Source organism: Panthera tigris, chromosome B1 (genome assembly GCF_018350195.1).
Source record: "Panthera tigris isolate Pti1 chromosome B1, P.tigris_Pti1_mat1.1, whole genome shotgun sequence".
Lineage (NCBI taxonomy): Eukaryota > Metazoa > Chordata > Mammalia > Carnivora > Felidae > Panthera > Panthera tigris.
Window position 1 is genome coordinate 110,764,531 of NC_056663.1, and position 16,595 is coordinate 110,781,125.

Here is a 16,595-nt window from a genome sequence, read left to right on the forward strand (position 1 = left end):
ATTTGTACTCGAGTAACTATAGTCTCTTGGTAAAGTAGAACTTATTTACTGATCTGTTTATTTGAGGCAGGATGGGCTCTTGTTCAGATCAGAGACCTAGTCAGACTTCCTGGGTTTGAGTCCATTCTCTGCCAAATATAAGCTGTTATTTAACCTGTCTATACCTCCGTTTTCTTATGTGTAAAATGGGTAGCACCTACCTAATAAGTTTGCTGTGATGATTAAATTAACAGCCGCAAAGTGCCTGGCAGAGTGCTATGTATTTGTTAAATAATGATTATATATTTGATCTTTTCAATAATCCCGTGATGAATGCAAGACAGATAGGATAAGAGGAGTTTTTGCAGTTGAAAAGGATCTTAGAGTTCTTATAGTTAAAATCCCTCATTTTAAGGTTTAGAAAAGGGCCTAAAGTTTTATTATTTAATAAAATAATATAACTAGTATCTAAATACGGGTTTCTTCATTTTCTGGCTGATTTTTTCCCACTTCATCACTTTCTCCTACAAAGAAATGTGAGGAAGAAGAGTTCTTAAATAATTTTTTTAGTTTAAGAAAACACTGTGATAAATGGAGTAGTGATATTAGGAATTGGAGTTATATAAATGATACAAAAGTATTGATTTTTTATTTTTTTTATAAATTTTTAAAGAATGTTTATTTTTGACAGAGAGAGGGAGAGAGAGCATGCGCACAAGTGGGAGAGGGGCAGAGAGAGAGAGGAAGGAAGACACAGAATAGAAAACAAGTTTCAGGCCCCGAGCTTTCAGCACAGAGCCCAACGTAAGGACCAAACCCACGAACAGCAAGATCATGACCTGAGCTGAAGTCAGAGGCTTAACTGACTGAGATCCCCAGGCCCCCCAGGTATATTGATTTTTTAAAGTATCTGCTACAATCAGGTCTAACTGTATATAATAGCAAACCCTGTACTTCTTAAATAAGTTAGAAGCTTGTTTGTTCTCCATATAAAAATGAACCAGAAAAGAGTTTCAGGGCTTTGATGGTGACTGTATGGTCATTAGAGACCTGGGTTCTTTCTGCCATCCTATTCTGCCATCCTGTGGATAGCTTTTGGTCTCAAGGTCGCCTCTTGGTTCAAGATGGCTGCTGGAACTCCTGCCCTTGTGGCAGCTTCCCAGAATGCAGGGAGGAGGATGGGCGAAAGGACAAAAGGATATCTTCTGAATGAGTTAGTGTTCTTTCAGCAGTCTTCTAGGAAGTTCCACATCATCTTCCACTTATATCTCATCATCCAGAACTTGGTCACATGTCATGCCTGGCTATACCTGCAAAGGTGCTTTCAACCAATTACTAATTAAAGTGTGTCTTTTATTTTCTTTTTTCTTTTCCTTTCTTTGTTTTCTTTTCCTTTTTTTTTTTTTGAAGTTTATTTATTTATTTTGAGAGAGAGAAAGTGCATGTGCACAAGTGGGGGAGGGGCAGAGAGAGAGGGACAGAGAGAGAATCCCAAAGCAGACTCCACACTGTCAGTGCAGAGCCTGACGGGGGGCTCTGACTCACAAAGCAAAAAATCATGACCTGAGCTGAAATCAAGGGTTAGAGGCTTAACTGACTGAGCCACCCAGGTGCTCCTGTGTTTTCTTATTGAGGGAAGAGGGGTAATGCATATGGGGTAATAACTAAGCATCTCTGCTATAAGTTAGGGTTAGTTTTTCCTACCCCCTTTCCTCCTCACATTTTCTTTTCCCTTGCCTTGAATCCAAAAGGCACTAAGACAAACCACATATCCATGTAGGAGAAAATAAAACTTCTCTCTCTAAAAGGATATTGTATCTGTGTATTAGGATCTTATTGTTGCAAGGGACATATCAGTAGACTCTGGACTAAGAGGAAAAGGGAAATCTATTACAATGGTGTTTCACAGAACTCAAAGGTAAGAATGAAGGAATTCTGAAGAAAACCAGTAACTGAAAACATGTTGGAAATACAGTCTTTTCTTTCAATTTCCTGCCATTGTTTCTTGCTGTGTATGATTCTCCTTGTTCTTTGAAAATCTGTTTCCTCTGTGACCACAGTCAATTTGCCAGTAAAGGACACACCTAGGATTTGCACCCAGATCTGCTAATTCACACTTTATTATAATAATCATTTTAAAGTTCTGTTTCTCCTAAAACGTGAAGTAGCAGAATTTGTTCTTTCTGATTCACTGCCAGCTCCAGATTACACTGACTTCTGATGTATTTTAATACAGTAACTACCTGTGTGGACCAGAACCTTGAAATCTGACTTTTAGAAATGCTTTACAGGGTCTCCTACACTACTTGGCATTGCATACCAAGCAACCTTCCATTTCTTCTCAAGCTATATATTTTCATCGATTGATAACAAATGTTTCAACCACCATATCACACTGATGACTCCCAAATTACACATTTCCAGTTTAGATCCCCCCGTTGAGCTCCAAATCCTTACTTTTAAAAATGACTATTGGTCACTTTAATTTAGATATTTCTTAGTATCCATAGTACCTTCAAACTCAACATATCATAACCTTGTTTTGATTCTCTGTCTTATGCTGCATCCACCCAGGCACCAGTAATCTTCCTGCCTCTCCACTTCTACTGCCAATTAATTGCCAAGTCTTACAGAATCCATCATCTAAAGGTCCTATTTCTTATGGTTGTTGCCATAAGTTTTACTCTTATAACTTGTTTTTGTACAATTGCAGTTGCCTCTTAGAACTTATTCCTGTTCTACAGGCTCATTTATTCTCTGCATTGTCTTAAGAACAATCTTTTAAATATATAAATATGATTATGTCACTTCCTTACTTAGAATTCATCAGCATTTCCCTTTTACCTGCAGAACAATAGCCAAATTCTTTCTTGGCCATAGAGGACTGTTTGTTATCTGATTTCTTCATATCTAGCCAATGTCATCTCTATTGATTTTTTCATATGCTTTGACCTCATAGAACTATTTGCAATTCCCTAAACGTAACTGCAAAGTTCATACTTCTGTGATGTTGCATATGTTCTTATTTTCCTTCACTCTAAATGCTCTCATTCTGTTCAGTCCTCTTAGTGAACTTCTACTCACCTTATGAGATTCAGTTCAAGCATCAGTTCTTCTCTGAAGGCCTCCCTGATAGACATGTTTCCTCTCCCTCTGTACTTTCTCTACTTTGCCTTCAGAAGTTAGTGTCTTTCCCTTGCTGGATCACGTATCATGGGTATCTGAGAAGCCAGAGAAGCAGACTAAAGCAAATGGTATAGTTGTCTCCTGATTCCTGATCTGCCATATGTAGTACAAGGATTTAATTAGGCATATAGATGCTCAATGAGAACTACATTTCCCAGCCTTTGTTTTAGTACGTGTGGCCATGTGACTGAATTCTTTGCCAGTACTTTGTGCACAGAATTGTGTGTGCAACTTCTGAACTGTGCTCTTTAATTTTTTTTAACATTTATTTATTATTGAGAGACAGAGAGAGGCAGAGCATGAGCATGGGGCGGGGGGTGGCAGAGAGAGGGGGAGATGCGGAATCCAAAGCAGGCTCCAGGCTCTGAGCTGTCATCACAGAGCCTGACGCAGGGCTCAAACTCACTAAACCGCAAGATCATGACCTGAACTGAGCTGAAGTTGGATGCTAAACCTACTGAGTCACCCAGGTGACCCAAGAGCTATGCTCTTTGAAGTTAAAGCTCTTCCCTTACTCTTTTTTTTCTTCCTTAGTGACTGGAATATGGGTATGGTGAGTCACTTTTGACTATGCAGATATGAGCAACACCCCAGGATGGCAGAGCAACAAGGCAGAGGAGGCCTATGTCCCTGACACTGTGGGGCTACTGTATCTATTCAAGGCTGCTTACAGTTAGACCACTGTGTGATCAAGATAAACCTTATTGCTTAAGCCCATATATAGGATATTTGTATTCTAATATAAATATTCGGATACAATGGGTTCTGTAGCCTAGCTAACTTACTCACTCCACCATAAGACTGTAACAGGAGTTAAGCACTTAGAGTTACTAATCTTTGTATACTTAACGCCTAGCACAGGGCCTAAAATATAATACACCATCAAAAAAAATATTGACGAGAAGAGAAGAAAGTTGTAAACTTATAACTTAAGTGTGCAAAAAAAAATGTTCTTTGTTTTCCTATAATTAACATGAGTTTACTCAAGTCCCCAAGTTTTTTGTTAATGAGGGCAACTCATTGCCAATTTAAGGCAAATAGCACTTTCAGTTAAACTTTAAGTCTCTTTTGGGTAGCAACTTAGTTAATTATGACTGTGTAATTCTGGCCCTTGGGAGGTGATGATGGTGGTTATCTTGTGTTTCCTTTTGGCATTTGGAGCTGGCCAGCTGGCCTGCTGGACTTTCTATATTTTGGCTTCCATTGAGGTGTCACTCATTTCTCCTGGTCTAGGATGTTGGCCTCTGTCTCTGATACTAAATTCACACCTCATGATGGCCTCCAGTTCTTATTCCCACTGCAAGGCCTTTTTTGGGCTTTTGAATCTCAGTCTTGTCTGCACTCTGCTAAGGTTGCTAGGGAACTCTTGGCTGCTGCATCCACACCTTTCTGGAGTGCTGAGAATATTATGAGGAAGCTCTCAAGCCTATTCATCTAGGCACCCCCCTTAACCATTTCTATTTCAAGTGTAGTGTTGGATGGAGGACTTCTCTATCCAGCTTCTGGGTTATACTCTTGTTAGCCAGGCAAAGATCCTTTTGTTCTGGGATCGCTTCACACTTATCTCAGATTTCTATTAGTATATCCAGAGATGCCTCCTTCCCTCCTGTCATTCTTCCCAACTAGATTTACCTAAGGAGATGGAGCATAGATCTTTTCTCAAGTAGCTCTCAATTTTTAAACTCCACTAAGTCACCTTTAATTCTTCCACTGGTTGACACAACCTCCTTTTGAGTAGAGGTAACTTCTCTTTCTTCATGATTAAGTTTTCCTTACTCTAAGGCTATGGCACAAACTCCATATTAGTCCTCCAGGCTGTGCCCTATGTATGAAAAACCAAGCTTTTTGTAATTCAAGATACCTTTTCACTCTTAAAACTCCTCCCTTGGTTTTCAAGGCAACTGACTCTGAAACTAATTGCAAAAATTTAAGGGCTCAGAACCTCAGTTGATTTCTTTATTCTGATCTCCTCTTTTTCTTATGATAAGGAATGTCAGTGCCAAAAAAAGTATTGCCAAGGAAAACTTTTGTTATTATCTGAGAATGCCTCCATCCCTATTAAATGGTTGTGACAGATTGATTCATATAAAGGGTTCTGTTTTGTATAGAAAATAGCCTGATATTCTACTTTTCTACTTGTATATTATATATATAGACTTTATACCCAAGACTCCCCATCTCCCACAGTAGCTTGAACAGGGTGGAGAAGGAAAAGAAGACTAGAGACAATATTGTGTGTTTACTGAACTATTTAATTTTTCTTCTGGACACAGAGGAAGACTATATTTCCCAGTAGCCCTTGGAGTCTGAGTGGACTGTGTCATTGAACTCTTTGAATGGACAATGAGTTGAAGTGATGTATGTCACTTCCAAGCCTGACCATAAAAGTCTCCATGTGATCTTGTTTGCTCTTTCCCCCTGAACCATACAGCAGGAAGGGAAAGACTTTGACACAGTGGAACACACAATGGAAAGAACCCGAAACCTGAAACCTGATTACCTGGAGATCTCCTGGCCAGGAACTTCAGCTCTGGATTTTATATGAATTAGAATTTTGAATTAAGCCGCTGTGATATTGGGGTTGTTTGTTACAAGTTAATATTGAAGAGCACATTTGGAAGAATTAGTAACAGGAATCCAAGGATTAAGATCTACACTTAGAGGAAAGCAATTGAGAAGATCAAGGAAGGGATATTGGAGCCAAGTAACCTGGTCTTCTACTGAGCCCCACGGAACAGATGGAGAAGTTGGATGGAGGATGGAGAAGTTCCTGGAGGTGTTAATAGCTGTTGGAATTTTAAGAAACAAGGTAGCTAATATTTAGCTAAAATGTTTTTAGGATACATATGAAATAATACATATGAAATATGATACATATGAAATAATCTATAATGACATTTAATTTTTGATCATAATAAAACAAACATTTGTGAACTTTCCACCCACCATAAGAATGAGAACATTATCACTATTGTTGAAGCTGCCACTCTATGGATAAATTTTAAAAACATGATGAAGAAAGGCAAATTTCAGAAGATTATAATAACTGGTAACTTTTTTGTAAAGCCAGAAAGAACCCCCCAAATAATAAGATATTTAATGGTGTATCCATGTTAAGTTTTTAAGTTCCTATATAGTGTTCTTTTGCTCTAGACCTTCAGTAAAATTTTGACTTCTGTTGGTACCCTAGGATTAGTACCAGGGTCGTCTCAAAAGAGCAACATAATAGAGAACAGTTACAACATACATTAAAGTCAGAGAATAATGACAGAGCAGTAACTGGGAGCCAGAGGTATTTAGAATTTACCTAATCTACCCCCTCATCCTCGGGTACAAATACAAAACAAAAACAAAACAAAACAAAACAAAACAAAACAAAACCAAACAGAGAACTGAACTCTGGATTTCCTACAATAAGTGGAAGAAAGATTCAAACAAAGGGCAGGATGACTTAATAGATTAGAAGACTCACAGGCATCCAGGGAGCTGGCCTCTGGATTACATTTGAATGAACTTTAGTTATTTTTGGTTTCATGTTGTTGCCACAATTAAAACACAGTTTTGTTGTGTTTTGTGGTTTTTTTTTCGCTTTTGATCTGTATTCCTAAGAACCCCACCTAGATTTGTAAGGGTAAAAGAACAGTGTTAGTAAAAGCAGCTTTTGAAAAACCCGTATTTGACAAAGTTGACAATTATTTAAATAATTAGCATAATATTCATTGCGTGTCTACTGGATTGCAGTGATTGTGAAAATATTTTACCTCTTTCTTCTCTTCATTGTTGCCTTAGATTTAAGGTTTTGACAAACAACTATAGTCTTTTTTTTCTTTTCTTTTTTCCCCTTTTTTTTAAAGTTTATTCATTTATTTTGAGAGAGACAGAGACAGTGCCATTCCGGGAGGGACAGAGAGAGTGGGAGACAAGAATCCCAAGCAGGCTCTGTACTGCCACCTCAGAGCCTGATGTGGGGCTCGAACCCACAAAGCTGTGAGATCATAACCTCAGCCGAAACCAAGAGTCAAATGCTTAACTGACTGAGCCACCAAGGAGCCCCTATAGTTTTTCTTTTTAGATTGACAATGTGCTGATGAGGTGCTGGGGTAATGTGAACTACCACAGTGAGGTCTTTGTCAGGATCTTTAGAACAGAGGGAAAGCATTCTTCCCATCACAGAGTGGCTTCACACAGGATAGCCGGGGTGCTGAAAGACTTTCCAGAAAATTGGTGGCCTTGGTGTTGCTCAAGGTTGCTTGGCTCACCCTGTCCTTACCTGCAAGGGGTGATTTTATAATCCAAGAGAAGGTTCGGGCTAGCATGAAATAGTATAGGTGGTCTTTATCAAATGGGTACCTAAAGCGATGCCAAATATATGAAACTGCAGTTAATGGAACAGAATGATTGGTTATCTTCTGACTGTGTTATCTTGGGCACATCACTTCACTTTTTGGTTTGTTTTTCCTTTTGTTAAGTTGAAGGTATTAGTACTTATCATAGAGCATTTTGTCAAGAATAAAATAAAATACAGGTATATAATAATAAACTATCAACTCTAATGTGCTCTACAAATATAAGGGACTCAAGATTAGGAAGCTGTGGGAACATTACACTGACTGAAACATGAACTGGATTGTGTGAACTTTGAAATTATTCCAAGTTCTAATTTTTTGTTCATTCACTAAACTAGTATTTGTTGAGCGTCTACTATTTGAAGTATTGCTTTAGGCACTTGAGATACATCTATTAAAAAAAAAAAGTAGCTACAGATCCATTTCTATGAGTCTTCTCAATATAATTCTGGAAAAGGTTATGGAGTTCTAAAACTTTGACATAAACCTATTCTTTATAGGAATTTATAGAGAGAAACTATATAGTTTGAGCCACTAGAATTATTCTTTTGGAAAAATAACTGCCTAAATTTGTTGATTTCACATTGATGTTGCCTTTCCAAAATGTTCTAGTATGAAAAATGTCCAAATCTCTTATCAAGGAAGTTAAATAAAAGGTAACTAGGATCAGGTGCCTCACTGAGATATATATTTCATGTATATGTCTTCCTAAGGATGAATGAAGAGATTACTCTCATGCACAGGCTTGAGATAGGCCAAAAAAATTCATATTGGGACTTGACTTTATACCTAGTTCCACTTTAGGATGATATTTCAGTCAAAACAATCTCTTTGTCTTTCTGCTTAATTTACTTGACAGATTTCCTGATTGAAAACTTTGAATTATGTGTGCAGCTTGACTGGATAACACTTTAGTGACTGAGTCTCCACTTTGATTTTTCCTCTGAATTACCCCCAAATCTTTTCTTAGCAGATGTTTTTGTCTTTGAGTTTAACCCAGACTTTCATGGAATCCTCTTCTCTACAGTTATGAAGAATCATGGTCCCCTGCTTTTGGCCAAATTTTCTGGAAGAGGATATCTGGAATTATGCCTCTGTAAGGCACAGATGGTGACATGCTACACTCTGTCCTGTCTTTTTTTTTTATATAATGACCTTTAATTTTAAAATTTTTAAGGCAATTAATTTTTAAAGATAATATTCTTTTGTATATTGAAGAAAATATGTATAATGCATAAAATGGGTAAGAGAAAATGACAATAATTAATAATTCTAGATTGCAAAGATGATCACTGATGTAATTTCCTCTAGTAATTATGTACATGCATACGTATATATGCGTAATACTTTTTTATAATCTGTAATTTATTTCATAATGCATCATGACCAAATATGTTGAGAAAATACTTTGTTATATGATTTCTTTATGATTTATTTTTTTTGTATTTAATGTTTGATTGTATTTTTTAAAATTTATTTGTTGTTTAATTTACATCCAAGTTTAGTTAGTGTATGGTGCAACAATGATTTCAGGAGTAGATTCCTTAATGCCCCTTACCTATTTAGACCATCCCTCCTCCCACAACCCCTCCAGCAACCCTCTGTTTGTCCTCCATACTTAAGAGTCTCTTTTGTCCCCCTCCCTGTTTTTATATTATTTTTGCTTCCCTTTCCTTGTGTTCACTTGTGTTCATCTGTTGAATAAGAAGTTGCTGCGGCCAAGATCAAAGAGGTTTTTGCCTGCTTTCTCCTAGAGGATTTTGATGGCTTCCTGTCTTACAATTAAGTCTTTCATCCATTTTGAGTTTATTTTTATGTTTGGTGTAAGAAAGTGATCCAGGTTCATTTTTCTCCATGTTGCTGTCCAGTTTTCCCAGCACCATTTGCTGAAGAGACTGTCTTTATTCCATTGGATATTCTTTCCTGCTTTATCAAAGATAAGTTGGCCATACATTTGTGGGTCCATTTGTGGGTTCTCTATTCTGTTCCATTGATCTGAGTGTGCATTTTTTTTGCCAATACCATACCATACCATACTATTTTGATGATTACAGCTTTGTAATACAGCTTGAAGTCTGGGATTATGATGCCTCTAGCTTGGTTTTCTTTTTCAAGATTGCTTTGGCTGTTTAGGGGTCTTTTCTGGTTCCATACAAATTACAGGATTGTTTGTTCTAGCTCTGGGAAGAATGCTGGTGTTAGTTTGCTAGGTATTGCATTGAATATATAGATTGCTTTGGGTAGTATTGACATTTTAACAGTGTTTTTCTTCCAATCCATTAGCATGGAATATTTTTCCATTTTTTTGTTTCTTCTTCAATTTCTTTCATAAACTTTCTATAGTTTTCAGTGTATAGATTTTTACCTCTTTAGTTATGTTTATTCCTAGGTATTTAATGGTTTCTGGTGCAAATGTAAATGGGATCGATTCCTTGATTTCTCTTTCTGTTGCTTCATTATTGGTGTATAGGAATGCAACCGATTTCTGTGCATTGATTTTATATTCTACGACTGTGCTCTTTTCATGGATCCATTCTAGCAATTTTTGGTGGAATCTTTTGGGTTTTCCACACAGAGTATCATGTCATCTGCAAAGAGTGAAAGTTTGACCTCTTCCTGGCCGATTTGGATGCCTTTTATTTCTTTGTGTTGTCTGATTGCAGAGGCTAGGACTTCCAATGTTATGTTGAATAACAGTGGCGAGAGTGGACATCCCTGTCTTGTTCCTGACCATAGGGGGAAGGCCCTCAGTTTTTCCCCATTGAGGGTGATATTAGCATTGGGTATTTCATATAGAGCTTTTATGATCTCGAGGTATGCTCCTTCTATCCCTACTTTCTTGAGGGTTTTTATCAAGAAAGGATGCTGTATTTTGTCAAATGCTTTCTCTGCATCTATTGAGAGGATCATATGGTTCTTGTGCTTTCTTTTATTGATGTGATGAGTCATGTTAATTGTTTTGTGAATATTGAACCAGTCCTGCATCCCAGGTATAAATCCTGCTTGGTCGTGGTGAATAATTTTTTTAATGTATTTTTGGATCCGGTTGGCTAATATCTTGTTGAGGATTTTTGCATCCGTGTTCATCAGGGAAATTGGTCTATAGTTCTCCTTTTTAGTGGGGTCTCTGTCTGGTTTTGGAATCAAGGTAATGCTGGCTTTATAGAAAGAGTTTGGAAGTTTTCCTTCTATTTCTATTTTTTGGAACAGCTTCAAGAAAATAGGTGTTAACTCTTCCTTAAATGTTTGGTAGAATTCCCCTGGAAAGCCATCTGGCCCTGGACTCTTGTTTTTTTGGAAGATTTTTAATTAGTAATTTGACTTCCTTACTGGTTATGGGTCTGTTCAAATTTTCTATTTCTTCTTATTTCAGTTTGGTAGGTTATGTTTCTAGGAACTTGTCCATTTCTTCCAGATAGCCCATTTTATTGATGTATAATTGCTCACAATGTTCTCTTACTATTATTTTTATTTCTGCAGTGTTGGTTGTGATCTTTCCTCTTTCATTCTTTATTTTATTTATTTGGGTCCTTTCCTTTTTCTTTTTGATCAAACTGACTAGGGGTTTATCGATTTTGTTAATTTTTTCAAAGAACCAGCTTCTGGTTTCATTAATCTGTTCTACTGGTTTTCTGGTTTTGATAGCATTGATTTCTGCTCTAATCTTTATTATTTCCTGTCTTCTGTTGGTTTGGGGTTTTATTTGCTGTTTTTTTTTTTCCAGCTCTTTGAGGTGTAAGGTTAGGTTGTGTTTCTGAAACCTTTATCCCTCCTTTAGGAAGGCCTGGATTGCTATATACTTCCTTCTTATGACTGCCTTTGCTGCGTTCCAGAGGTTTTGAGCTTTGGTGTTATCATTTTCATTGGTTTCCATCTACTTTTTATTTTTGTCTTTAATTCATTGGCTAGCCCATTCATTCTTCAGTAGGATGTTCTTTAGTCTCCAAGTATTTGTTATTTTTCCAAATTTTTTCTTGTGGTTGATTTCAAGTTTCATAGCATTGTGGTCTGAAAATATGCACGGTATGATCTGGATCTTTTTGTACTTGTTGAGGGCTGATTTGTGTCCAGTATGTGATTTATTCTGGAGAATGTTCCATGTGCACTGGAGAAGAATGTGTATTCTGCTGCTTTAAGATGAAATGTTGTGTATATATCTGTTAATTATATTGGGTCCAGTGTGTCATTCAAAGCCATTACTTCCTTGTGGATTTTCTGTTTAGATGATCTGTCCATTGCTGTAAGTGGGGTGTTGAAATCATTTACTATTAATGCATTATTATCAATGAGTTTCTTTATGTTTGTGATTAATTTATTTATAGATTTGGGTGTACCACATTTGGAGCATGAACATTTACAATTATTAGGTCTTCGTGGTGGATAAACCCCTTAATTATGATATAATGCCCTTCTTCATCTCTTGTTATTGTCTTTATTTTAAAATCTAGATTGTCTGATATAAGTATAGCTACTTATATCAGAAAGTATGGCTTTCTTTTGGCGACCATTAACATGATAGATGGTTTTCCATTCCCTTATTTTCAGTCTGAAGGTGTTTAGGTCTATAGTGGGTCTCTTGTAAACAGCATATAGATGGATCTTGTTTTCTTATCCATTTTGTTACCCTATGTCTTTTGATTGGAGCGTTTAGACCATTGACGTTTAGAGTGAGTACTGAAAGATATGAATTTATTGCCATTATGTTGCCTGTAGAGTTGGAGTTTCTGATGGTGTTCTCTAGTCCTTTCTAGTCTTTGTTGCTTTTGGTCTTTTTTTTTTTCCGCCTTTTCTTCCCTCAGAGAGTCCCCCTTAAAATTTCTTGCAGGGCTGGTTTAGTGGTCACGAACACCTTTAATTTTTGTTTGTCTGGGGAACTTTTAATCTCTCCTATTTTGAATGACAGCCTTGCTGGATAAAGAATTCTTGGCTGCATGTTTTTCCAATTCAGTACATTGAATATATCTTGCCACTCCTTTCTGGCCTGCCAAGTTTCTATGGATAGGTCTGCTGCCAACCTGACCTGTCTTCCCTTATAGGTAAAGGACTTTTTCCCCTTGCTGTTTTCATGATTCTTTCCTTGCCTGAGTATTTTGTGCATTTGACTATGATATACCTTGTTGATAGTCGGTTTTTGTTGACTCTAATGGGAATTCTCTGTGCTTCCTGGATTTTGATGTCTGTGTCTTTCCCCAGGTTAGGTAAGTTTTTTTTCTATGATTTGCTCACATAAGTTTTCTGCCCATTTTTGTCTCTCTTCATCTCCTGGACCCCTATGATTCTGATGTTATTCCTTGTAATGAGTCACTGAGTTCTCTAATTTTTGTTTTGTGCTCTTTTGCCATAATTTCCTCTTTTGTTCTATTTCATTATTCCCCATAAGTTTGTCCTCTATATCACTGATTCACTGCTCTGTCTCTTCCATCCTTGCCGCTGTGACGTCCATTCAAGATTTCAGCTCAGTTATAGCATTTGTTATTTCATCCTACTAGCTTTTACTTCTTTTATCTCCACAGACAGGGATTCCAGCCTATTTTCTACCCCAGCTAGTATTCTTATTATCATGATTTTAAATTCTGGTTCAGACATCTTGCTTGTATCTGTGTTGATTAAGTCCCTGGCTCTCATTTCTTCTTGTTCTTTCTTTTGGGGTGAATTCTTTCGTTTCATCATTTTGGAGGAAGAAAAGGAATTAATAAAGTAAAAAAAAATAAATTAAAAAATTAAAACCAACACAAAGAAATCAAATAAAGGATGCTAGATCCTAGGTGTGTTTTGGTCTGGTTGTTGAAAGAAGCTTGGTAGATTAGAGAAAAAAGGGAAAGGTAAGAAAAGAAAAAAGAAAGAGGAAAGAAAATAAAGGATAAAAAAAGAAAACGTTCAAAAATTTGAGAAAATGAATGTTGAAAGTATATGTTGAAAGTAAAATCGAATGTTGAAAGTAAAATCGAATTTAAAAATTTACAAAAAAGTGAAAAATATAGTAGAAAAATAGAATAGAAAAATCTTTCTAATAAAAATGGGATATAAAAATAGATTTTTTCTCTTTCTGTATTAAGAATAAGAAAATAAAAAGAAATTGAATAAAAGGACCAGTGAACAGAATAAAGTACAATTGAAATTGCGTCTGGTTTCCCACAGAAGTCAATCTATGAAGCACTTTATAGTCCATAAACTAAGCAAATGGAGAGACTTGTGTTTGTCAAGAGTACTGTTGGACCAGTTGGGCAGGGTTTAGTGTAATGGCTTTCTCCACTAGATGGCACTACTCAGTTTACTGGGGTGGATTGCTGTGACCTGTGTAGGCATGTATGTGCATGGGCAGGAGGAATGAAAATGGTGTCACCCAGCTACTCAATCTCTAGTATCAGAACTCTGTGCTCTCCATGACTGACAATCAAGCACTCTTCCTTTGTTTACAGCTTCTGTCCAATGCCTACTTCTATGCTGTCTGTGACCAAGCCGTCAGGCTGCCGGCGGCACCTCCCTGCTGAGTTTTATCTCAGGTGGGGCTGTGTTTCCTGATCCCTCACTTCTGAGGGACTGAAGCTTTGACCTGCTCAGACCTTCTGGGGGAGGGTCTCACTGAGCAATGACTGGGTGCCCACATACCCCCAGGAACATTCATGAGACCGCACTGCTCACAATGCCCATTGACTGCAGCTGGGTGCCAGCCCACCCCAGAAAATATTCATGCGATCTTGTAGTAGCAGTGTTTCAGGGTTTATGGAAAATCACAACACACATCTGGTACCAGTCTTCCCCCTTAACGTCCTTGTTCAAGCACCAGTGAATGTGGTTGTTCTCCGGGGTCTGTTTGGACCTTTGCCTGTGGGGTGGCTGCACCGCCTCTTCCAAATGTCCTCCCAGCAGGGGAACTGCCTCTCCCCATGTGACCCAAGGACCCTGAGGACCTCACTCTCTGCTCCTGGGGATTCACCCTTCCCACCAGAGCATTGCCAAGTATTGAGCTATGGAGTTTCAGACTCTGTGCTCCACCTGTTTATAGAGTCTTAATGGAATTTAAACCCTCTCCTTTCTCCTTTCTCCCTTTTTTTGTTCAGTCCCTGTGGCTGTTTCCACTTTTCCACTTTTTCTCCAGCTGCTTTTGCGGGGAGGTGCTTTTCCCATACTTTCCCCCTGTGTCCATCCTCTCTCTGTAAGCAAAAACAGCTCCCTGCCCTCCAGGGCTTCTCTGTCCCTCAGTTCAACTCCTTGGCTGTGTACCTGCCGAGTTGTGGTTCAGGTTCTGCATATTGTTGTGTTTATCCTTAACTCAGTTTTCTAGGTTTGCAAGATGGTTTAGTGTTGATCTGGCTGCATTTCAGGGATGAGAGACGAAAAAAACCAAAAAACAAAAAACAAAACCTTCCATGCTGTTCCACCATCTTGGCCCCTCCCTGTGTCCCAAGTCTTTTCCTAACCCAGTTATCTTGGTAAGTAGCATTAATGGAATTCACCATTTCCAATTCTTTAGGTTTTTTTTTCCTTAACCAGACTTCAGGAAGAGCAAAGTCAAATTTGTCTTTTTAATTTTGGCCAGATATTTGATACATGTACTAAAAAAATTTTCCTTCCATGTCCTAACTCTACCTATTTATAAAGCTATTTACCATATTTCAACATGTGTGCACCTTTTACTAATGTGTGTGCAGATTTTTCAGATGTCTGGAACCAACTTGAAAGTCTTCTTGACTTCATATAATTGTAAGCATCCTTTCACTGATATAGTGATTTTAGCAGAATGGCAGACAGACTTGTGGCTTCCATGACCCCTGTTTCCTGGTAGTCATGCCTTTTTATAAATCTTTCCCCTTGAGTGTGGGTAGGACCTGTGACTTGCTTCTAGGTCTTAGACTATGGCAAAGGTGACAGTATGTACATGATTTATATTTATGTGATTATGTTACATCAGATTATAATGTCTGTCTGGCAAGTAGACATTCTCTCCTTCGTTGGCTTTGATGAAGAAAGCTGCCATGTTGTGAGCTGCCTATGTAGAAGGACATGTGGCAGGAAACTAGGGTGGCCTTTGGCTGAAAGCCAGCAGGAAATAGGGGTTCTTGGTCCAACAACCTGCAAGGAGCTGAATACTGACAACATCCATATGATTTTAGAAACAGATTCTTTTAGAATGTTTGCCTAGAAGTGATTTAACCAGGAGGATATTTATAAATCAATGTAGAAAGCTTAAACTATATAAAAAGCTTCCTTAATATAATCACCTCACGATGCCAAGTGGCAGTTCATGCTATAAGCTTAGGAGAGAATTTTCACTATTTCTCGTGGCTTTCGGGCAGGTAGGGAAGCAGGCAGAAATTTACTAGGCCTCAAATAATGGCTAGAAATTACATAAGTGGTCAAAATGTTGGGAGGAGGGTTATTTCAGGTAGGATAAATAGCATAAACAAAGGTGGCAGAGGTAGCATTGTTTAGAGTGTATTTGAGAGAAAATTATTATGTTTGGATGATCCAGAAGTTTAAGGAATGGAGACAGTGTGAGAGATAGTGGTAAGGAGTACAGAGGTTATTTTGTGGAACACCTTCGATGCAAGGTAAGAAGTCTAAACATTATCCTTTGAACCCATAAATCCTTTGCTGTCCCTTCCCTACCTTAACCCAAATAACTTTGCCTTCATCTGTTTTGTGTACTGGGATTTTTCGTATATTTTCTTTAAACAAAGGTCTCCCTAGCTAAAAACAATATGTGAACTTTCTTTAGAAAAGTGAAGCTTTTGTGTTTTTATTCAACAAAGTTATTAAATCTCTATTCTATAATTCATCTGGTTGTAGTTTTCAGGTGGAATTAGAGAGAGATAATTTGATGTGCTAGGGACCATTTAAAATGTTATTTTCATTATTTACCCTGTGAAATGGATTCATTGATGTAGACAAAACAGGATTTTGCAATAGGATTCGGGGATTTAATAGTGCTTAGTCCAATCCAAAGTTTTGCATACTTGAGAATCTCAATAAATATATGTTGAATTGTAGGGATTTAACAATTGGATTTGTATCCAGAAAAAACAAAAAAAATTTGGAGAAAATATGTGGGTTAACTATGTTAAAAAATACTTACAGGGGGAG